We start from the raw sequence: 24,668 nt of genomic DNA, 5'->3' as shown, positions 1-24,668 counted from the left end.
AGATGAGTGGGAGAGATAAAAATTATCTGATTTGCAATGGTAGAAAATGCATCCTCATCAAATTCGTTTTGTGAGCTGGAATTTCATCATTCCTTTTAGCTACTTCATCATCATCACATTATGGCTGGGCTTCGTCAACGAAGATTTTGGAAGGTCCCTACCCACGTTTGATACAAGCGCGCTGGTGGCTAAAAAGGCCAATATGAGACAGGCATGTCTGGTTGCAAAAGGCACAGCAGAAAGACTCCTTAGGTGGTATGTTCTGCAGGGCACGATTCTTTCTGCGTTGTCTTTTCTCCTTGAGAGTGATCCTGCGTGTGTTCTCAAAAGCATCAGCAACGTTACAGATAGTGTGTCTCCAGACCTCCCGATTGGAGGCCAGAGTAGACCAGTTATGGTGATCAATATGGCCAAGGCTGAAATGTTGTTTCAGGCAGTCCTTGTATCTTCTCTTAGCTGCTTAGGGCCACTGAAAATAATTAATTTGTATACATAGATTCAAATAGATTGGTTTCACTCTGCTTAAAAATTCATGTTCTGAAAAACAACTGAAATTTTGCATTTGTGGAGTTTGTAAGATTTCTCCACTGTATGCAGCTGGAAAAAAAAGTAAAAACAATGAACTAAGTGTTCAAATCTAAGAGTGAATTTTGCAATGTAGTAAGAAGAAATAAAGGTTAAAAATTTTTAAAAAATAGGGGGGAGGAAAAGAAAAAACATACTTATGAATACTGAATTCCTTTTGTCTAGATTTATATACCTTATTTTAGAATACATTTTACGGAGTAAAGAAATGTACTTGAGACACTGAAGTATCTATGGGGTAAGGCTGGTATGCACTGGGAGAGAGAAGAGATAAATTCTGATGGAAATCTGAGTAGCTCCTCTTTCCATGGAACTGACACAGTTACCAATACCAGCCATTTTCAAAGTGAAAGAAAAAACTCCACTTAATACTTTTTCCATGACTAAATAAGCTCCTAGCGACTTGACAAGTTATAAGTAAAACATTCTCTATCTCTATTTAACCCTTATTTATGAAGTAAAATGACCATATTTTTGCTGTTACAATGATAAAAAAATAAGTCATACACAACTGAATTGAATATAGATGATGGTCACTTAGATAATTCTGCAAGAAATTATTTTCTATTATATTTCGCTGAAAGAGTTCAACAATTTTCTTGTGCTAAATGATCATTACTCATGATTTCAGACCAAAAAGCATGTCCAGACAAAATGGGTTTAATCATATTGTTAGGAGGAAAAAACGTAGACACCAAATTAGCAATTACGCAACATTTGGCTCAGAACCTCCTATAACACAATCCTTTACGATTTGAGCTAATGAATTAGCTTCTATAGCAAAGAGCTTGGCTTACGCTTCTAGCAAGGCATAAAAAACAATATAATTCCAGCTAAACATTAATGCACATCCTTTGAAAAGAATCACCCCACCCTAGTACTGTCTTGGAGGTTTGAAATAGGTTGAATTTGAAGCAAAATCTTCATACTAAATTCTTAAAGTTTAGCAAAGAATCTTTAAAATAAAATGCAGGAATCTCTACAGTTGGACCCAGAGACTGATTATGTTCAAAGACATGTCTGAGACTAGAACTCAAGTGGGTTACATGGATACATACGTATCCATGCAAATGTAAGCACTACTGAGTATTTTTAAAAGCTAAAAAAAAGATAGCTTTTAAAGATTTTGTACACTGGTTATAGTTAGATGCTGTTGTGGTTAAACCCCAGGCAGCAACATAGCCCCACACAGCTGCTCACTCACTCCCCTACCAGTGGCATCAGGGAGAAAATCAAAGGGCAAAGGCCAGAAAAACTCGTGAGTTGAGATAAGGACGGTTTAATGGGAAGACCAAAAGCCACGTACACAAGTAAAGCAAACCAATTAATTCCTTGTTTCCACAGGCATTCACTTCTTCTCCAGGAGAAGAAAATGAACTGTGAAGAAAATTGACTACTCCAGTCCAAACCAACACAGACGTATAGCTCTGTCTGCGGTATTTAATGTTGCTTAAGTGTCTTCATGTTCTAAACATGTCTTATCATGTTTAGAATTTTCTTGTGCTTAAACTCCTCGCCTTTGAAGACAGAGGTATTCGGACACCAGCCTTGTTATCTGCACTCAGAAAAGGACTCTGACAAGTCTTCACACAATCATTTCAGGCATTTTAGTGAGAGGGACCTGGAAAAAAATAATAATGTCATTATAAAAAATTATAGCAATTATTGAAGTGCTCAAATAGTTTGAAGAAAAGAGTCAGAAAATTTGAGTCTGAGAAAGAACTCTCTTCAGGGGAAAATGCCATTCAGCATTCCATAAAGCGATGAGTTGTCCGAAACCCTCTGAAAATCCCGCCTTTCAGTCTGCAACACAAATGGTATGATTGCCAGATTTTAAAACATTGTTTTAAAAGTACAGGAGATAAACATCCCAGTTGGAACACCATACCTCAAAAGGAACAGCAGAGATCAAGTACAGTGCCGCTGGAACAAACCAATATTCTGTGTAAGCTGTTCAGGATCCATGCACAGCACATGGATCATCTGCTTTTGACATGGCATCTTTCTCTACTAGACCTTTGACACGACGTTCTGATGACTCAAACACTTCTGCACATTGTCAGATGGAGGAGGAACAGTAAGAAAGAAGCACAACGGTCCAACAAATGAAATCACACACAAAGTAAGTCTCTTAAGAGAATGTGAGAAATGTAAACTGAAGCATTTCTCATCAATGGGACAAGGCAAGGACAAGATTAGATATGCTTCTTCTTTTTTTTTTTCATATTTTGGTTCATACTTCCAAATATTTCAGTTACAAATCAGATACTGGATGTTACTGTGAGGGATACATACTTTCCTCAAAAAAATCCACTGTAGTTTAATCAGAGATGATTAATTCTTTTACTGCAGAAGCCAGAAGTTTATTTAAATTTTACCAGTTGTATTTTCCTGGGTATATTTAAGTTCACTCCCAGATGTAATCTTTGGGCAATAAATGTCAGTCTTTCAAAATAACATTTGTTCTGTAAAATAGTACAAAAATGTAGAGATGTGTTGTTCCATATTTATATGGGAAATTAGGAAAATCATGAATAAGTTAGTAAAAGATGATACTTAGATGCCTCTTCAGATATTGCAATCATTTTGGTTTAAAGTAAAGACTTTCATCCATTGAAGCTTACTTCTACACACCCGTCCAAATATGGTTTTCTTTGCACATATTTTGGTTGTTCTCATTAAAACAATTTTACATCATATTTTCTAAATGTTAACGGTAGATATAATGTCTGGAAATTGTATACTTCAGCAGAGTACTCACATAATTGCAATCAGAATGTGCAATCCTGCTAACACTGTTTGTTCTGCAAAGTTATTGAAAAATAATATTTGCCATTATCTAAAAATATTTAACCTGAATCCCAAGCTGATTATTTCCACTGTTTGCTTCCTGGAAAACATCAGTTTGTGTCTTTCATTTCGTACCTGACTGCAAGCATGGCATTTGTTTTTGATCCTGGGCTGCACCTACAGGTATATTACTAGCAAAGAGATAGAGATGTGATCATCCCCCCCTACATAGTGCTTGTCAGGCCACACCTGGAGTACTGTGTCCAGTTCTGGTCCCTACAATTCAAAGAAGACATGGACTGATGGAAGAGGGTCCAAAGGAGGGCCATGAACAGAAGGCTGCCCTATGAGGAAAGACTGGAGGGGTTAGGTCTTTTAGTCTGAGAAAAGATGGCTCAGAGGGGATCTCATCACAGCATTCCAGTACTTAAAGGGTGTCTACAAAGAGTATGGAACCCCTCTCTTCATAAAGATCCACATGAAGAAGACAAGAGGCAACAAGTGAAGTTGCACCAGGAGTGGTATCATCTTGACATTAGAAGTAATTTTTTTTATGGTGAGTATAACCATTGCCCAGAACAACCTCCCCAGGGATGTGGTAGAGTCTTGGTTGCTAGAGGTTTTCCAGATGCAATTGCACAGGGTGCTAGATGATCTCCCCTAGACCCCCATTTACATAAAAGGTTGGAGCAAATAATCTTTTGAGATCACTTCCAACCTATTCTGTTCTGTGACTGCATAATCATAATTTACATAGATTCACCTGATGTGACTAGTACAGGCTACATTAGGAAAATTTCTGACATAGATCAAAAGAAAAGTCACAGTCGGACAAACTTTAGATCTCTTGTAAGTAATGGGAAATAGAAAAGCTGGAGACTTCCTGGAGTAAGAGGGTTTTACATCTGCACTACCAGAATTGCAAAACCAGAGAGTGAAAACAGGGTAAGACCCTTAAAATTTTGCAAACCTCTCTCAAAACAAATAGCTTGACTGCTTAAAATTACCCATCAGCGAAAAAATCTTGAGTAATTTATTTTTAGGTAAAAATTTCATCCCACGTAATATGCACTCTGTTGAGATATAATAAAGTGCTTCATGGGAAAACTGCAGAGGTCTGAGGTGTTAGTTAAGCTGGGAAATCAAAAATGCACAGAAAAAAAAAATAGTGCTGGCCTAAATAAATAGTACAAAAATGAACTCTGAATACGAAAACCAGGAAAACAGACCAAATAGATATACTGGACATGAGTGTCAAGGTGCTGATTCTAGCTGGCTCTAAGGGATCCTCTGCAGGAGACAGCTGAGGGGAGCTGGTGGTGTCTCTGAAGATGATTTCACCAAGTACTTAACTATTTGTCTTCTTTCTTTCTCAATACCCGAATCAGTAGTTAAATTTATTGGCTAGGAATTAAGTTAAATTCCCCAAGTTGAGTCTGTTTTGAGTCCAGAAATAGATAGAGCATATTTTTGTTTAAAGATCAGTTATTTGAATTGTGTTGGCATGAAAAATAGAGCAGATCTGAAATTCATTTTTGCCCATAATGGGAATTTGCCCTTAAATATGAGCAGCCTAGAACTGTCAAATTCATTTTTAATATCTCGCATTTTTATAGAGCTTTTCATACTGAAATATCCCAAAATATTTTATAAATTACAGCCTACTGATCATCCAGCTTTCTTCCATTTACAGCATTTTCAGCAATAAATGATAAAGAATAATTTTGGCAATGGAAATGACAGCTATATTTCACTTAACATAATTTTTTCAATTTCTTTTGGAATAAAAGACCCCACACTCAACTGCCTTCCAGGAACAAGAATTCATCACTGGAAAATTTCCTCTAATATCTTGCAAATCAGAACATTTTGTCGGGTCCGTCTAGAAGTGGTAAATGTAATGGCAGCTATTTAGGCTGTGCTTCACGTGCTTCTGCCATGAAGACAGCTGGAGAGGAAGAAGCTTGTGTGGCAGCGAGGGATTGGATACTGGATAAAGAAAACCTCTGCCAGATGCCATGATGCTGAGAAAGGACCAAGAAATCTGAGGAGTTCAAACAACTTCCCCATCAGTGAGAAGCCACCTCAGGTGGTCCACGTGTGCTGTGAGAGATGGCCAGGGAAGAACAATTCCATGTGAGTAAAATTTCCCACATAAACAAGACATTGGATAGGATGGTGGTTTATTATTGCCCTGTAGCATGCAATGAATTATTAACATATAAATTACTGATAGCATTCTAAACCAATAGTTAGGTGAACATACAACTTTTCTAAGCTTCTACAGAATGCTTTCTTCATTCACAAAGCAGCAGTAAGCCTTTTTCTTTCTTTTTTTTTTTTTTTTTTTTCACTTCAGGCCAATAGAAGAAAACAAACAAGATTTACCAATTCTGAGAGAAATGTCAGCTGGCTAAGATATTTAGGATTAGATCTATCTCTCTGAGAAAGTATCAGTGTTTGCATCTTTGACTTTTGCTCAAATTGTGTATGACACAATTTCTAATCACACATTATCATGCAAGGCAGAGCTTTTCATGGTACTTGGTTAAAATAAATAAATACATAAACTTGATTTTCTTTCACTGAAACTGCAAATGATAAAAATTTTGAACTTTGCACTGTTTCCTTCAGCGTTTTGGGGGGGCTTATTACTCTTACATAATTGCTAGAAGAAAAAAACCCATATTTAATAAATTTTTAATATGTCAGAATGAAGATTTAACCATTTGTGACTAGGGAGCTAAGAAACATAGTACACAAATTTCATTTTAAGGTTGGTTTTAAGAAGATCTAGTTTACTATATTATTCAACATATGTCAAACAAAGCAATATATTCTGTTTCCTCTTTACATTCTTATCAAGTAAAGACCTAAGAGGGGCAATAGTACATGCAAATTTCAACCCTTGCCTATAGAAAATAAAAAAAAAAAATTGAAGATTTTAGACAGAACGTATTTTTCCTTTTGGCACTTTTTGTCTATTTAAAAATAGCAAAAAATGCAAAACCATTGCATGAATAATTCATATTGAAGCAGATTTTTGTTCTTTTCATGCTCTGAATTCATACATAAATGCCGTTATGTGGAGTATGTGCCTGTGTACACTTGCTATACATTTAGTGGTTTCAAGAATCTTCCCTATCTACTTAAAATTTCTCAATCTAATTGTTAAAAACACAATGAGGCACAGTTCTATGCAAAAAGGTCATTATTTTCTGTTCCTTTCACTCTGCACTCATTAGATATTTGTTTTAGCATTTAGCATTTAGACTTTTGCTTTAGCATTTCTCTCACTCTGCTAAATCACTTCTCGTCCTCTGCATTTCTGTCGAAGTGCAAGTGACAAAGGATGCTCAGGATCGTGAAGACACTGTGACTAATAGAGGAGGCATCTGAGGGAAAAAGGGGGGGGAAATGCTACGTGCTCTCTGCTTTGAATGTGTAAGCGCAGTGAGATGTCTCAGTCAGAACCATATGTATTTATTATCCAACTGTTTCTCCTTTACAATAGTTCATGTTCAGTTTTCAGGACTTTTCTAAAAGGTTTATTGGTAAACTTATTATCATAAACTGGGAAATGCTTCTCACCACTCTTTTGTTTTCCCAGAGCATTTGCTACTGACAACTGATTTAGGTTACATTATTTTTCTCACATCTGATTCTGATCTGATCCTGATTTTGAAATAAATTATTAGCTTTTACATAATACTGTAACCATTTAGAGAAGTTAATGCATTCCATCTACTGTTTTCAAATTACTTGTTTCCATTATCTGTTGATACACAATTGTAGGACAAAAGGAAGTTCTTTGTCACATACAACACGCAAGATTTTCTTCTTTGATGATGTAAGAGAATGAGGGAATAATGACTTTTGGTGACAGAATAGTGAATAACATTCAACCCTATTGACATCCACATTAACCCTCCTTGGCTTTAGCAGTGCAAATATTTTCACCAGTGTTTCAGAGTATTCTGCTTAATCAGTCATAGTTATGACCACACAAACACAGCAAATCACAGCTTCTGTACTCATATACGCCTTTCTAACCCATTGGCTGGCTTTCCCTGTTCACTCTGACAAAGCAAACTTATTCCTTGGGAGCTGATGCTCCTTCAGCTACTGTTAATTTTTAATGGTTACACAGTGCCAGCATTTTTACAGTCTCATTGCAAGCACAAATGGATTCAGAAGCTCTTTATATAGGTAATATACAGGTACAGGGATGGCCAATATTTATGTCCAGTATTCATTTACTCCAAGTTTCCTAGTCTTTCTCCCAGTCTCTTTTTTCTCCACCTTGAACTGGTCAGTGCCCTACATCAGAATGAGACCACTGGACACAAATGATTCATTCACAAATGACTCCACACGGGCCAGCAGTGTGCACTCAAAGCCCAGAAAACCAACCATATCCCTGGCTACATCGAAAGAAATGTGAACAGAAGGTTGAGAGAGGTGATTCTGCTCCTCTACTCTACTCTTGCGAGACCCATCTTAGAATACCGAGTAAAGTTCAGATGCCCCCAACATAAGAAGGACATGGAACTGTTGGAGCAAGTCTAGAGGAGGGCCAAAAAGCTGATAAGAGGACTGAAGCCACTTCTGTGAGAAGATAGGTTGAGAAAGTTGGGGTTGTTCAGCCTGAAGAGAAGGCTGTGTCGAGACCTCATAGCAGCCCTCCAGTATGTGAAGGAGGCCTCCAAGGAAGCTGAAGATGGACTTTTCATCAGGAACTGAAGTAATAGAACAAGGAGTAATGAGTCCCCCCTGAAAGAGGGGAAATTTAGGTTAGATATATGAAAGAAATTTTTTACTGTGAGGATGGTGAGACACTGGAACAAGTTGCCCAGAGAAGCTGTGGATGCCCTGTCTTTGGCAGGTTCAAGACCAGGAACCTGATCCGGTACAGGGTGTACCTGCCAATTTCGGGGGGTTTGGAACTAGATGATCTTTAAGGTCACTTCCAACCCAAACTATTCTATGATTCTGTGTTTCTAAATAAAGCACATTCATTCTCAAACAAGGTATTTAATGTGGAACAGCCTGCAGCAGTTCAAGGATGTCACTTGAAATACAGTAGAAAATTCTATGAAAGTACACAAAATTAACACACCACAGAAGGTGACTGCTAAACAATAAGTCATTAGATTTTTTTTCCAAAGGTTTGCAGCTAGCAGTATGTGGGAGGGGTTAACTGGAACAGCTAAAGGTAGAGTTTAGTTAGATTTATCTTCCAAATTTCATTAAATTCAATTAAAACAAGAAAAGACCAGAGAGTCTTAGTAATGGTTGACTCAATTAAAAATTTGATTTACAGAGAAATTTAGCTCTGAAAGAACAGAAAAAACCCAGCTCAAATGTTCAAAGTCTGCCAGAATCACAGTCTTACAGGGGAGAGTGACTGCTAGCTTTAAAAGTAAGCATTTCCATCTACTTGTAATTATACAAATGCTACAGAAGAGAAAACAGTCCACAAATCCATAGCTGCATCTGTAATGTATTCAAAAAATGGATCTCTCAGTGACCTGAAGTGTTAAATTAGAAAATCGCTCATATCATCACTAGTGAAATAGCAGTTGAAGGTTTCATGGAATAACTTTTGGTGTGATTTATCATATAAGTAAATTGAAGAAGGTTCCAAGAAAGGACAGGTGATGTAGCTTACGTTTTCCTTAAGTTACAAGATTGCATACAAATCCTTACTGCACAGCAGTTGTTTGCAGTCACGCTTTTCTAATAGTAATTGGTTTATGTACCATAATTCTGCTAACGTCAGCCCCAGTGAACATCTTCTAAATAGCTTAGCAGGTCAGATTTCAATCTTTTGTGATGTGATAATGCCATTAGATCTTCATCCATGCATTATTTCCTCTGTTCCTTTCACTACTGACATATTTTGTTTCTCCTACCAATCAATTCTGGTTTTAAGAGCCATCCTTCCACATGACTAAGCTTTTCCAGTTTTCAAATGTCATTGATTTATTCCTTGTTGTTCCTAGATTTATTTTCTGAGACATCCTATAAAACTCACCTTCATCCCAAGAATAATTAAACTGTTCTTTTTCTCCTGTGAATTATAATTTAGACAAACTATATTTCTCTCTCGACTTTCGCTATTCAGATATTTCTTTCAGCTCAATAGTAACATTTCTAATTTAGGTTAGAACCAATGCCAGCCGGCTCCAAGATGGACCCACCGCTGACCAAGGCAGAGCCCATCAGCGATGGCAGTAGGGCTTCTGGGATAACATAGTTAAGAAGGGAAGCTGCTGCACAATAGCAACTGCAGCTGGAGAGAGGAGTGAGAATATGTAAAAGAAACAGCCCTGCAGACACCAAGGTCAGGGAAGAAGGATGGGCAGGAGGTGCTCCAGGTGTCAGAGCTGAGGTTGCCCTGCAGCCCGTGGTGCAGACCACGGTGAGGCAGCTGTGCCCCTGCAGCCCATAGAGGACCACAGAGGTGCAGAGATCCACCTGAAGCCCAGGGAGGAGACCCATCTTGGAGCAGGTGGATGACTGAAGGGAAGGAGGTTGTGTTCCCACAGGAAACCCACACTGGAATAGACTCCTGGCAGGACCTGTAGCCCTGTGGAGAGAGAAGCCCATGCTGGAGCAGGGTCTTTGGCAGAACTTTTGACCCCACGGGAGACCCATGATGAAGTAACCTGTTCCTGATGGACTGCACCTGTGGAAGGAACCCACACTAGAGCACTTCGTGGTGGACTGTCTGCCATGGGAGGGTCATCACGCTGGAGCGGGGGAAGAGTGTAAGGAACCGTCCCTCTGAGGAGGAGGGAGGGACAGAGACAACACGTGATGAACTGACCACATCACCACTCCTTGTCCATCCTGTGCTGCTGGAGGTGAGGATATAGTGAAAATCAGGAGAGAAGTTGAGCTGAGAAAGAAGAGAGAGGTGGGGGAAAAATGCTTTTAAGATTTGTGTTTATTTCTCATTATTCTACTCTGATTTAATTGGCAATAAATTAAGCTAATTTCCCCAAGTTGAGTCTGTTTTGCCTATGACAAGGATCTTTCCTTGCCCTTATCTCAACCCATGAGCCTTTCATTATATTTTCTCTCCCCTGCCCAGCTAAGGAAGGGAGTGATGGGGTGGCTTTGCTGGTCACCTGGCCTCCAGCCAGAGTCAACCCAGTAGAGATCTTCCCTTCTGCTTTCTGAAATATCTTCCATGTCATTAAACTTCCTTTTTTTAGCAGTTAATTGGACTTTAGATATTTGACCTTTTGTTGTAAAAGTCCCCATCTCTAATTATTTTTATTCCTTGGCTCAAAGTAGTTATGTTTGTACCCTAAATCTCTACTGGTGATTTTTTCCTGCTGAAAGCTTGATGACATTATGTATAATTGATATTTATTCCAGTACCTTTTCACTTCCTTGCAACTGGATCCAAGCATTCCCTCAGTGAATATCTGCCATCGGTGTTCTTTTCATTTCCCTGATTAAAAAAAAATAAATATTTCATCAGATACACTCTCTGGGCCACTTCCCAGCACCCTGGGCTCAACCTGTGGCAGTAAGCTGGGATGAATATGCCTTACACTTCCCACTTGGTTGCAGTAGCTCTGGCCACATGACGCAAAAGCAGTTTTCTTTATAGAAACCTTTGGTTGCAAGTTTAATTGTCTCCCTGCAGTAATCCTAGTCCTCTCTGCTTTGACATGTTCTCTCACTAGGATCAGCAGGAAGGACTTTGGACCCATACAGAGATGCAGGTTGAGAGTTTCAGGTGAAGAAACAAAGGATCAAGCCTCCCACACTAAGACTTAGACCTGCTCTCTTCCAAAATGTATTTCTCCCCAAGCAATGGGGTTTTGTTCCCATTTTACTTCATTTTTACAGGGTACTTTTGTCTGGTCTGCTTTAATGAGACTTCACTCTGTTGTTTCCCATGGCAGTTCCCACGGTACAGTTGAAGTTTTCTACTAATTATATTATTTAATACTTTTATCATACTAAATGTTGATAGGCTATATGCTTGAGGTAAATGATAAATACAGTTTACTTTCCAAGGCATAGATAAAAAATTTCTACATCTTTGCACAGGCTTTGCTTAGATAATACAATGTAACATGAATTTAATGAACTATAAATAAATTTTGTTTAATATTTGACATGGTTCTTTCAAGATCCATATGACAGGAGACAAAGCAGGAGAGGCTGGTATTTGCAGCTTCTCTTCTTGATTGTAATTCACAGGTGCAACAGTAACCAGAGTAAAAAGAAGTCAGTTAATACTGCAAAAGGAAAAAAAGTCTAATGATATGGAGAAGAACCCTACTTGTTTCAGCCCTGACAGCAGATATTGAGACAGAAAACCGCATCTGTTTTTCTAAAAGATTGTTTGTTTTCACAAATTATTTACCATTTGATACTTTATTAAATTACATCCCAGAATTGCCCTTCCCCATCTGCATACAGAACCTCCCCAGGCAGACAAGCAGCGTGTCCAGACTCCAGAGAGAGGAGCACTGGATGAATTACAGAAGATTTGCACAGTGTCTCACTGTCCAGCAAACGCAAAATATTTTCTCCAGAACATACTGTAGGAAGACTTTAAAAAAATCAAACATATTTACTGACTCTCCCTTAGCATTCTGAAGGAGAATTTATTAAGCCTGAGGAAGTTCTCAGCTGTGTGATCTATAGGGTCAGTGCTACAATGGAGCAAGGGAGAAGGATTGCTGGCAACAACAAGCAGTCGAGACTGGAAGGGTCAGTGGATATTCAGGTTTCTGGTCTCAGACTCTCCTCATCTGTTTCTCAAGCAAAACTCTGGATCTGAGTTGCTTGCTCAAAACTGCAACGGATAACCGTTTTTCATTTTGGAAGTATTTTATGTGATTTGATTACTCTTGGTCCTTCAGGAACTTTTTTCTTGGATGACATAAGAGGGAAAAATTTATTTCAAAGAGAAAAAACAGTTTATTTCTAAGCCAGAGCTAGGCCAGATTGAAATTCAGTAAACTTCTGAAATCTTTACTAATGATTTGCACAGTACCAATATGTCAATTAAAACAAAAAGAAAGGAGGGCTGGGGTTTTTTACTTATTTGAATATGCAGCCATAAAGGTCTAATATTAAATATTGGTATTGTGAGTAGTTTTATTTACAACTGGAACACCCTACTTTCAGGACCAGCTGTTCAATATTATGACCAAATATTTATATCACAAAGTAGTAAGGATAATTCAACTCACTATTACTCAAGCCAAGTATCTCTGGCTATCAATAAACAGTATAAAAAATCCCCCTATGCTTATAAAAATTCTATTTGTTTATTGCAGAGAAGAGATATGTCATTATTCTTTGTAGTATTCTTTTTATGTAGCTTTTTGCTTCATGCTTTATAGTGACAAGACATCACTTGTTACAAATTATTAACATCATGATAGTATCTCCAGGTATTAAATATAAAGCATCTCTTATGCCATGTAGGTAGGTCAGTTTATCCAAATACCCAGAACCATTGTTTTGGTTTCCATGGTTACCCAGGGGATGCTAGCATTTTTCTTCCACACCATTGGTTGCCAAGACTACAACAAGCTGTTAAAAAACACAGCAGTTACAAGTCCAGATCGCAGGGGTGTAGTCCTGCATTCAGCAATTGCATGTCATAAATCTCACTTGGTGCTGCATTTGAATCCAGAAGGCATTCTCAGCAGCATTCTTCTTTGGGTTAAGCAAGATACTAAGGTTGATATAAAAAGAAAAAATCATAGAATCATTTATTCATAGAATGGTTTGCGTTGGAAGAGATCTTAAAGGTCATCTAGTTCCAGCTTCTCAGCCATGAGCAGGGACACCCTTCACTAGACCAGGTTGCTCAGAGCCCCATCCAACCTGCCCTTGAACACTTCCAGGGCTGGGGTATCTACACCTTCTCTGGGCAACCTGTTCCATTAACTCATCACCCTCACAGTAAAGAATTTCTTCCTAATCTAATCTAAACCCATCCTCTTTCAGTTTAAAGCCATTCCCCCTTGTCCTATCACTGTATGCCCTTGTGAAAAGTCCCTCCTCAGACCTCCCGTAGGCCCCCTTTAGGTATTTCAAGGCTGCTATAAATGGACTGTGTTTTGAAATGGAACCCTTAAGGATCTGTATCAGATTGTACTCAAAAAGTAGATTCCAATTGTTTCCCATTTTCCACTTCAATATACTAAAAAACAAAATCCTATCTTTTCATCAGAAGTGATGCCAAAAATCTCAGTTTTTAACTTATTTAAAAGCAAAATAGAATAGCTATACTTTTCAAACATCTGTAACCCCATACAACTTCCAAACAGCTTGCAGAAATAATTTCATATTGTGTAAAAACTAAACAATGTCTGCCATCTGCTATAACACGATACAGCCCTAGTACCTATAATATTTATTTTTAAAAAGACAAAGGAAAATATAATTACAGACTGCAAATTTAATGAGTAGGAACATAAATGTTGTTGTCAAAACAACATCACATTTCTCAGGCATAATAAAACTTTGAATAATCAAACTAGCTTACCTACCACGAAAAAAAACTTCTTTCTTTTTATGAAATGCTGAATATCAAGTATCTAAAATAAAAGCCTAAATTGCTTTTTGTTCTGTCTTGAGATATTTTTGAATCATGCTTGTCAACGGATATCTCTTCATCTCCTTTATAGGACGGTTTATTTAAACTATTGATCCAGTTCATTAGTCAATTAAAAATTCCAGCATCTGGTTGATTAAACATTTGTATGAAAAGGTTTGCAAATCTATAATCATAATACTTTATTTAAGGCTGAATTCACTTTCAGTTGAAATGTATGCAATAGTTACATTCTATTAACTGTACCTGAGGATTGACTTCTTAAGCTACCGGTGTAGCCTTTAAACCTATGCTATTAAAAAAAATCTGGAATTAATTAAAAAATTGTGATGTTTATGTGGGAGCTGGTCCCCAATAGACCATGAGCCAAGCAGAAAGCCTTCTAGCAACCCTATAGTTTTAATCTAAAGGGTAGAGGTAAATCTTTGCTATCTCTAGAGTGCCCAGAACACGAAAATCAAAATTGAATGTTTAGCTGTGTTAGGACTATACGAGGCTTCTTTTAAGACCAGGATTTTGTTGTGACCCACTATTCAAGCTGTCTGGAACCAGCTTTATGGAAGAGTTGTGCTCTGTTTTGTGAAACATGCTTTGTTGCATCAGAAAATAGCTGCATAGATAATACTGTAAATATCACATACTGCAAAAAATCAGCAATGTGGTAGAAAATTGTACAAAGCAGGAAAATTCTGCTCAGTTCATGGTGTGACGTTTAAGAAATCAGACTTTTCTGTTGCCTTTCTTGAGCTATTTCTTTGAAAATTCAACCTCTCTATGCTCTCTATCAGCTACCAAGTTCTGTGACTTTGCAGCTATAAGGCTTTGTACCTTCTTACCAATGGATGGCACGGAAACAAAGAGCCAACACCGGGTCCAAAGGAACCTATGCATTCATGGACTATCAATATGTAGACATCACAATCAGCTCACGAACCCTGGGCCAAATATGACTCAATGCCAGGTGAATATTAAGGATATAACACATACTTTTCCCTAGCCATCTGTTGCTTCTGGCAACTACATGGGACAGGATACTGCATCAGCTAATGTTTTGACTTAATGCAAGATATATTTGAAATTTAATTTTAATAAGGAGGTCTCCAACATAAGAAAGGTTAAGAATGAGTTTTACATAAAAGGTTCTGCTCAAGATAATTTTATACTGTGAGGTACAAAACCACCTGAAACGCTACCTGGTTAATTGCAAATAGCTTGTATTTTCTTTTCTGTGCCCTCTATCACTTCCTATCGCTATAAACAGTACTGTGATATGGTTATAAAAACAGATCCTGGTAACATTGTTTCTTCTCTCAGAAAATTCTACCCACTTTAATATCCTCATTGCAGTTGTCTATTTCTTTTTGCAAGGGTGGCCTAGCAGGATGATTTCTGGCAGACTACCTGTGCCTGACTCCCTTAAGCTAGTCTGGTGCTCACACAGTCAGCTGAAAGAGCAGAAAGCTGGGGCGGGGAGGGCACTATCATTTCACTATAGTTAAATATGTGCAAAACATGATGATGTGTTTTATTCCTCTGTTTCCAGAGCTGACTTATTACTTGTTTTTAAGGACTTCCATCCTTTCGGAATTAATTGTTGCAGGTAATGGAGTGAAGCAACTCTTGCTCTTACATCAGGCACCCTTCTATCCTCCTGGCCTCAACAAGCAGCTTGAGCATAAAGAAAAAATATATTTAAACACAGCTTTTCATTATTGTTGGCTGTTTGAAGGGCCACCATGATATGAGAGCATCTTAAAATATTGGCATAATATTTTAAAGGAACTATTGTCAGCATGCCCAGAAAGCTTCTCAGCAGTAACATTGGAAACATTAGCGTGAACCCTCATGAAGGCTAAGTCAGACAACGTACCACTTGATTTATTCAGTTATGTTCCCAAAAAACTGAAAGCTCTTAAAGTCCCAACATACATATTTCTTTTTATGGAAAACTCTCAAACATACCGGCAAAAGAGAGAGTATTTTGTGTGGTTGTTTTTTATTTTTTTTTTTTTTTCATTTTGGAGAGTTTTTATGTTTGCTTAGATTTGTAATACAAATAACGATGAAGAGAGAGAGAAAAAAAAAAAGTACATTTAACTTCTTCCATAGTCTCCCACTTTGCCATAATGTACCGAGTCCTTTTTTCTTTTTAAAACATGCTGGTATTTAACACAGTGGACCACACAGAGTATTAGCAGGAAGTACTCCCTTGACCTATGCAGGTTTTTACAGGAAGTGAATCTGATGTTAATTTCAATTATTTCCCCCTTCCCCTAATTAAAGTGATTTGGAACATTTAAATGTTAAGATGATTGCACTGAACCCTGTGGAAAGAACACAGTTTGTTTTGTTTTATTTCAGCATTTAGCAAACACTAACTTTGTAAAAATCTTCTTAAAATAAACTAGACATGCTAAAACTGATCCTATTTGTCCAAGTTTAGGAGAGTTGAGATGCAGAATTTCAATTTGCTGCAAAATTAAGTAGAAACCCTTCTGAAATTGGAAAATCACACTTGTCTCAACAGAATTCAGGTAAGAATATAAGTTCAAAGTCTGGAAACACTTTCCTTTTTTTATTTCTTCCCAAAGTACAGACATTTCAAAAATGAGAAGACTTGGTATAGTTCAATTTATACAAAGTAAACAAAGTAGTGGTGTGCAGACTTCTATTTCATTTAAAGTCATGACAATGGGTTAAGTTCATATCTCAATCTAAAAAAACCACAACTTTTTTTTTAAGTTTTCCCTTTACATCCTAATAAAATTATGCTGTCAGCTCCTGACTTTTTTCCATTATTATGAGCTCTGTACACTTTCATTGATTAACTATTTAAGCAAATATTTGTCATGTCTCAGTCCAATAATGTTTGCAAAATCCTGCTGCTCTGATAGATGGACAAACAACTATTTAATTGAAAAAATTACCATATTGACATGTCAAACACATATTTCATGAAAAGCAAACAATTAGAACATTAGCTTTAGCCATTAAAACCATATTGTTTGTTTAGTCCATTAACATCTTTATCCAGCAGAAGAAAAAACAGCAGTAAAAAACGCCAGGGTCTTACCAACATAATAGGACTTAGTCTTGGTCAGCAAACAAGTGTTCTTGCACAGCCATGCAAGCTGGGGGCACTACCAGGACAACACACCTGGTTTTAAAGCCAGCTAAGTATTTGTGCAATACTTTCCCTTACCTGGTGAAGACACAAACTTATATCCTACATGTCTGAAAGGTGGAAACTTTCAGGGTAAGGTCATTTGATTCCTGGATTACCAGTTCTGTAATGTTTCAGAGTTTGTTAGAGATTTAATGCCATTTTCCTCTTTTTCTTTCCATACATATTTAAAACTGAGAAATAATTTACTATTTGTTTAAGGCCTTCTATCATCTTATTTCAAATAAGGCAATTTGCCTCCAGCCTTGAGTTGTGATTGTCTTAGGGACACGGGATTTCCTATAGTCATATCAGAAGAATAGCAAATTTTGCTGGACACTGCTTGATGGTTTTGTCTCTTCAAGGGACAAACTAGACAAAATAGACAAAAACCTCTCACTTTTTTTCCTTGGGTTCTCCAAACAGGCACGTTTCACTTTTTTTGAGACATATGAGCATTACATGAAATAAAAAATAATATTCTTGCCTCTATAAAAGCTTGAAATTATTTTTGGTGTGGGACACACTCTAAGGAGATTGCAACCTAGAATTACTGTGAGTACGTAGAATAAGAGTTACAAGAGATTTTATTATTGCCTCTTTATGTACTACTTTCCTTGTCAAATATGCCCCAACAGTTCCAACTATAAATAGGTTATTTGAAAAGTTATTTTAAAATTCTGTGGAGAAGATTGTATTTCCACTTCGTTTAGCAAACCTGTATTCCTGGATACTTTCTCTATTTTTTCCTGATGTTTATAACAAGGCAAGGTGGCTGAGAATAGATTCTTCCATAGCAAGTATTATACAGGATTGAAGAAATGGAGAACATATCGCATATCAAAATACCTTTTTACTTTGCAAATTGATTATTTTGCATTCATAGTTTGTTTCATAACCTACTACAAAATAAATCACTTTCTTCATAACTACTTTCTTGTAATGTACGTTTCTTAACTCATTACTCCCAGAACACTTTCTTGCTATGTATGTTTCTTAATTCATTACTCCCAGAACACTTTCAAATCTGCCTTTGCTTACTATAATAAACCCATAAGAAAAAAAAAAACTACATCCTCTTACGTTTTTATTATAGCCCATCATCTCTGCATATATGAGCCTGTGCATTTTTGTGTATATGGTTACGAAATACTGAACAATCTAAAATATCTTAATGAATCTGTAGCTGCATTTTCCTATCCAATAAAAATCACCATAATAATGTACAGTACAACAGGCTGGATCTGACACAGTCATTTTTCAGTAATTTACCAATGGCCACTAATGATTGAGAATTGATCATTTTACTGTCTCAGATACTGTGACAGACAAACACTGATCCATTTTGACATTCCATTAGTGGCTAGATTTTGGACTTAGGAGTGGCTTGAATACATCTTCGCCTATGGCTGTGGCCATGGTCAGAGACACAATAGCAATTTTCCATGCTCAAAGCTGCTATAAAGTCACTGTTATATAACACAATTACCTGCTCGGGGGCTAAACTAGACTATGCTTTTCTCATCTCTAATTTCTAAATAAGCATGCAATGTGTCCATTTAGCAAGAAGCCCTAATCTACCCTTCTTTAAGTGATCACATTCATTTGAACGGGGTAAGAGTGGATGCTGATCTTATTAAAATTTAGTTTCGTGTTGGTGGCAAATAAAGTAACCACATGTCCTGTGTTTGTCTACAAAAAATTATTAATTATTTTTGTCTGTAAACACTGATTGCCCTGTAAGAAAAGGCAAGAACTTTCCGGTACACATTAATCTAACATTTGCAGTCTAATGCTATTAACACAAACGAATTACATGCAGTTGCCCAGGAAGGCAGAGTGAGGGAGCGGTGAATTTAATAAAGCCTTCCAATACTTTATTGCTGTATACTCTGTTGCATTTTTGCATGAATGTGTCTGGTGTTAAAGAAATCTGGTACTGCAATACCATTTCAGAGACGGTTCCCTTTGCGCTCAAGGCTCTAATTCCATCAGGTCCATTCAGTGGACAAAGGATTTCAATATCAATGTGGATCCCTTCTTTTTTTCTGTTTATCTCCTACTTCCATTTACACATATTTTTGTGATCTGCCTCATCTTCAATATTACCTTTGTAAATATTATTATACTTCAGGTTAGATGCTATTTGTTTACAACAGCAGCCAAGAAGCTTAGGTATTTACATATATTCAAGAAATACTGTACAGAAAATTTCCCAGTACGTAATTGGAAGGAACATCATGGGTTATTCAAAACTATATATTGCGTTATATTTCTTCGTACTCTTTGGCTGAAGTTTAGTTGCCTCAAATGTTATGCAGTGTCTTTGAAACTACATTTATATCATGTCATATCTTAAATGTGAAAAACAAAATTCTGATACTTTACCAGGACAGAATGGAAAGCGTGAAGATAAATGTTTGGATAGACTGAAAAAGACCAGAGAAAGATCACCTGTATTGAACCCCACGTGCAAGGAGGTTGTTTCTGGATGAACTAGTGAATGTGAAACTCTTACAAGTGCAACACCAGAGTTTACTTTGAGATTGTTCAGCCTAGAAAAGAGAAGACTTCAGGGTGACATAATCACGGCCTTCCGAGGGAACCTACAAGAAAGAGAGGGATATTTTATAAGTGCATGTAGTGACAGGACAAGGGGGAATGGTTTCAAATCAAGAGGGTAGATTTAGATTAGGTATCAGGAAGAAATTCTTTACTGTGAGAGTGGTGAGACACTAGAACAGGTTGCTGAGAGGAATTGGGGGCACACCATCTCTGGAATTTTTCAAGGCCAGGTTGGATAGAGCCCTGAGTAACCTGGTGAAAGGTGTCCCTGCCTATGGCCAGGGGGCTGAAACCAGATGATCTTTAAGGTTCATTCCCACCCAAACTATTCTATGGTTCTATGATTCTATGATTGAAGGTAATAACTAAACCCAAAAGTTTTTTAGTGGTCCTCCTTCTGCTGTTATCTCTACTCAGTTCATACCGTAATTTTAAAAATAAATATGTCTTCGTCTGTCAGATTCAGACAAGATCATTAGGATCATTATTGGTCATTTGCTGAACATGGAAAAGAGAAAAAAATTTAATTAATCCATTTTTTCTGAACCACTGACCAGAGAGCTTAAATGTCAACGAATGGAAACCTGTAATACCACTTTTCAGGGGAAAATCCACAATGAACTAATGAAGGAAGTATTCAACAAGGCTAATAATCCAAAACAAGTTTCAGTAGCTATAGGAGAAGTTTAGAATTCTCCCATATTTTGCTCAGCAGTAGAAAGAAAAGGTTTTAGTAGAAAGATCTTTTCATAGTTGGATCAATAAGAACATAATGTTTATTATAGTTGGACTTCATTTTAAGTGAGGCTTATTTCCTTCTGTTGGAAGGACAATTTCTAGTAAATTAACCATACCATGTCTAAGCCTGCTTTTAAAATACTGCTCGATACTGAGACAATTGTTAAATCTGCTGGTGATGTTTTACCAGCCATTTGTACCTTCTCAGGTATGAACCACTTTAAATTATATTAAATCTTTCACTAAGTCTCGCTACAAATTTTTGCATGATTAATTAGCATATCTTTGTTTATCATATGTGTAAAACTCACATGGATTTGTTTTTCATGCCATTTTGTTGGTAAATGGTAACCAAATTGTCAGTTAGCATCCTCATCAGTTTTCATGTGGCTTGTGAAGAAAACCACTACCTTAAAATCTTAAGAATTAACTTGCTTTTTAGGTATTTTAAAATTTTGCGGTCAATTAAAATTAATTAATCTAATAAATATAACATATTCATTAATTAGATAAATAGTTAGTTTCATAGCCTTATTCCTGGAAACAGAGAAAGCAGGTTCCACTAGGTTACTTTAATATGCCCTCTCGTAAACAGTCCCAGACTTTGCTGGTGCATCGTAACTGACCCTGGTAGAATTAAATACAGTAGTACAAAACATACAAAACAATGAGCACACTTTCATTAATGTGGGAGATAAACATGATTTGGAAACTCTTAGGTCTGCTGCAGTCTTTGATATTTCCAGCAGTAAAATTAAACTTATCATTATAAAAAGGTTGCAACAGCTATTTTCACAGTAATGTTGCAGAAATAATTCTGTTTATGACATTGGCACTTGGTTAGTCCCCAAATTAACTTTGATGTAAAAGTACTGCAAATACTCCCTTATATTGGCGCAAAGATGCAAAAATGTTTCAGAGACGCGTCTTCAGGAAGTGCTGAGTTGCATTACTGAGTGCAACACTTCATTGAAATATCTCAGCTTGAGCATATGAAAATGGGGGCATCAAAATCATGGTAATTTTACAAAAATTTGGGCTACATATAAGGCAGTGTAGACAAAGTCATCAGGCTTTTACATGGATTTTTTTCTGTTGCTATTCAAACAGAAGTAACATTGTGGTTGGAAAGATTATACTGTTTATATTTAAATGATACTCCCTTTGAAGCCAGCGGATTCAATGACGTTGATATAGACTGTGGCCTTTAGATTTGAGATTTTAGTCTGTGCATAAAACAGTTTATTTAAGAAAACTACCCTGTAGGATATTTAAAACTGATTTGAAAAAATAATCTGTGACTAAATGAAAGACATTCTTTTACTAAATAGTCAAACAAGGCATGAAAGATGTATCAACAGTAATACGCCAATATTATAAGCAAGTATGAACCAGAATTTTTCCTCAGGTTAAATTGAATCAGTCAATTTGTCAAAAGATAAAGCTTCAAAAAATGCTTCAGAACTATTTATAGCAGTTTGTGCTGTAATGATGATATCTGAAATATAAAGATTCCTTACATTTTGCAAATATTTAAGTAGTTCCCACGTGTTCCTATTCGATTATTAAATTTCTTCTGAATCTGTTGAAATGAGTCATGTTGGACCAGGAAAGAAATACAAAATTTCTGGAAAATCCTGTAAGAATCTACCACTATTTATCATTCTAATTTACTGAGGAAAAATATGAATTTGCTTCTGTGGCAATTATAACAAAGAAAGTGGAATCTATTTGCATGGAACTGGTACTTTCAATTACTCTAGGTTTGTCCGTAAATTGGGGGAATGAAAATTTAAGCCCAATCTTAAATTGTTTCTCGGAAAAAAAACCTAATTGACTTTTTCAGCCTGAAGAAATTCTTGTTTGTAAATACTTTACAACTTTGTCTTGAAAAGATATGAGCAAAACAAAATGAAAATTAGTAAACTGTCCCAAATAGTGTGAAAAATTTTTCTTGGAGTGAATAAAGCCATAAATCTGAGTAACCTCTTCCTTAAATATGTCAATTATTCTGGAAAAAATTTGCTTTTTAATATTTGAAATTTTTCATTTCATTAATTCAATTAATATTTAACAATTATAACACCCAGTGACATTAAAACTTTTCAGTTCTTGGGGATAAAAAGAGATTTGGACTAGATTCTTCCTGTCTCTAGCTTTTACTATTCTTCCCCATGTCCAATGAAAGACAAAATATCTGGGACAAAATCTTAGTTCCAATTGAATACAATTTCCATCAATGACTTGAAATTTCTCTATATAATGAAAATATACAGAGGAAATAGTAATTAATAAATTTTGAAGTGCTGCTTTATATATTATATTCACACTGTCTTTTGAATAAGAAAGCTTCAGCTAAGAAGGATTTGTCTACAACTAAAACATTTTAAATTAAAAAGATTATTATTAATAAAAACATACTTGAAATGTTAGATTAGAAAGAGATATGTCAGGGCTAGTCCTTAGGACACTATAGATAAGAAGAACAAGTCTACTTCAGTGGTTTGGAAACTTTTGTTTTGTACTAAGCATATTGAACAAAAGTAGGTAGTAAGGTGGAAAAGGGAATAGAATTATATTTAAATAGATTATATTTATCTAATTTATATTAGAATTATAATTAATTGAATTTTAATAAAAGCTGGGAAAAGCAAACTAATGTGAAGACAAAAGACTGAAACAGAATAATAGATAATGTGGGATAGGATAATCAGGCAATGGAATAAAATGTTCTAATGCATTTTCATATTGAAAAGGTTGCATTCAAATTAGTTTCTCAAAATACTTGACAAGGGAATATGTATTGGTGAACAGGATATTCACATTGTAAAATGAAGTTAAAACATCTCATTAATAACAGACTTTTAATACCGTAAAATTTAAATTTTCAAATACTTGCATATTTATGATGTCAGAGGGTAATTGTAGGAGGTATTTTTTTCTATTTTACACTATACATGAAAGCATTGTTCTTGCTGATGAGAATGCCCTTCTTATCAGTACACAGGAGAACATCTTTGTACCTTTATTGTACCAACAATTCAATTTTTTTTTAAGAATAAGGTTAGTAAAGTAGTTAATTAATACAGTGCTTTACAGATTTTAAAATGTATCAATATTTAGGCTGCAGAAGTTATGTACTTACAAAATGGAATTTAAGGTAGCCACTAATACTCCAAGTACTGATACTCATGACAACGTTCATCTAAGCTAGGATACAATCTGGTGTAGTCTAGTATTCACAATCCATAGCAGCATTTGCTTTTGAAAGATGAAAAAAAAAAGTGTCTGCTTGGCTGTGAAGAAAAATAAAATGTTAGAAGCTCAGTTTTTCAGCTTGTACAAGTATAGCAGCCTTATGGACTGGTTTTCATTAGAAACTCCATTTGCTTATCTACAGCAAACTCAAATAAAGGCACAAGTTTAAACAGAAATGTAAAGAAAAACTAATAGAAAATTAAAGAGTAATCCTGTTAAAAAACCGACTGGCTGAATAAATGGAAATATTTGAAAGTAAATGCCACATTTCCAATGAGGTTTTTGTGTTCTTACCATTCAAATAATATTACAAAGGTCACTTTATTGAAATTGCATGCCTGAAAATCCATATACATTTTTTCTTCCTAGGTTTTAGAAATGATTTTCCAGTCACGAAAATCAAGTTATCTTAAGCAGTACAACAAATCAAACTACCTGGAAATATGTTTTGTGCTATTGTAAAATACAATAAATATAAAAAAAGTACTTACAGTTGGTACAAAATTCAAGATTTTGAGTGAATCTAGCAAAAGAGATCAGTATTACAGATTGAGCAAATTATTTACATCAAATGTATTTTTCTTCTCAAGAGAAATATATCAATAAATAAGTCCAAGACTCAGAGACAGTGTTTCAACCTGAATTCATGATTTGAATTCCGTGGGGGACATGATCTTAATCCTGTTCGTTTTTCAGGGTGAGGCTCAGCTACCTTACTCCCTCTAGGCCTACTTTCGCTGTACATAGAAAAGAGGGGACAATACACATCCCAGACAGTCAAATGCTCTTAATGATAAAAATATAGTTTTCATCTTTTCTAGTGATGTAACTCAGATAAAAAAAAATGGAAAAGCTTAAAGATTATGAAGAAATCCCTCGTTTGATGAGCAGTAGGTTTCATCCTGAGAGGAAAAATTCAAGAACTGCAACATACTGCTCAGACAGGATGAACGGAAGAGAAAATCT

General features: G+C 36.1%; 1 long non-coding RNA gene across 1 annotated transcript; it reads right to left on the bottom strand.

The window, feature by feature from the left end:
* Nucleotides 1-1,849: 1,849 nt before the first annotated feature.
* Nucleotides 1,850-23,737, bottom strand: LOC120323275. Its single transcript, XR_005563582.1, has 3 exons — nucleotides 23,590-23,737; nucleotides 10,768-10,840; nucleotides 1,850-2,206 (listed from the first exon to the last, which is right to left on the bottom strand). It is a non-coding gene; the product is annotated as an uncharacterized LOC120323275 (long non-coding RNA).
* Nucleotides 23,738-24,668: the final 931 nt, after the last annotated feature.

Source organism: Pipra filicauda, unplaced genomic scaffold (genome assembly GCF_003945595.2).
Source record: "Pipra filicauda isolate LSUMZ 115617 unplaced genomic scaffold, ASM394559v2 scaffold224_size1409572_pilon, whole genome shotgun sequence".
In the NCBI taxonomy this organism is placed as follows: domain Eukaryota; kingdom Metazoa; phylum Chordata; class Aves; order Passeriformes; family Pipridae; genus Pipra; species Pipra filicauda.
The sequence above is the reverse complement of the archived record's forward strand: the minus strand, read 5'-3'. Positions and strand labels throughout refer to the sequence as shown.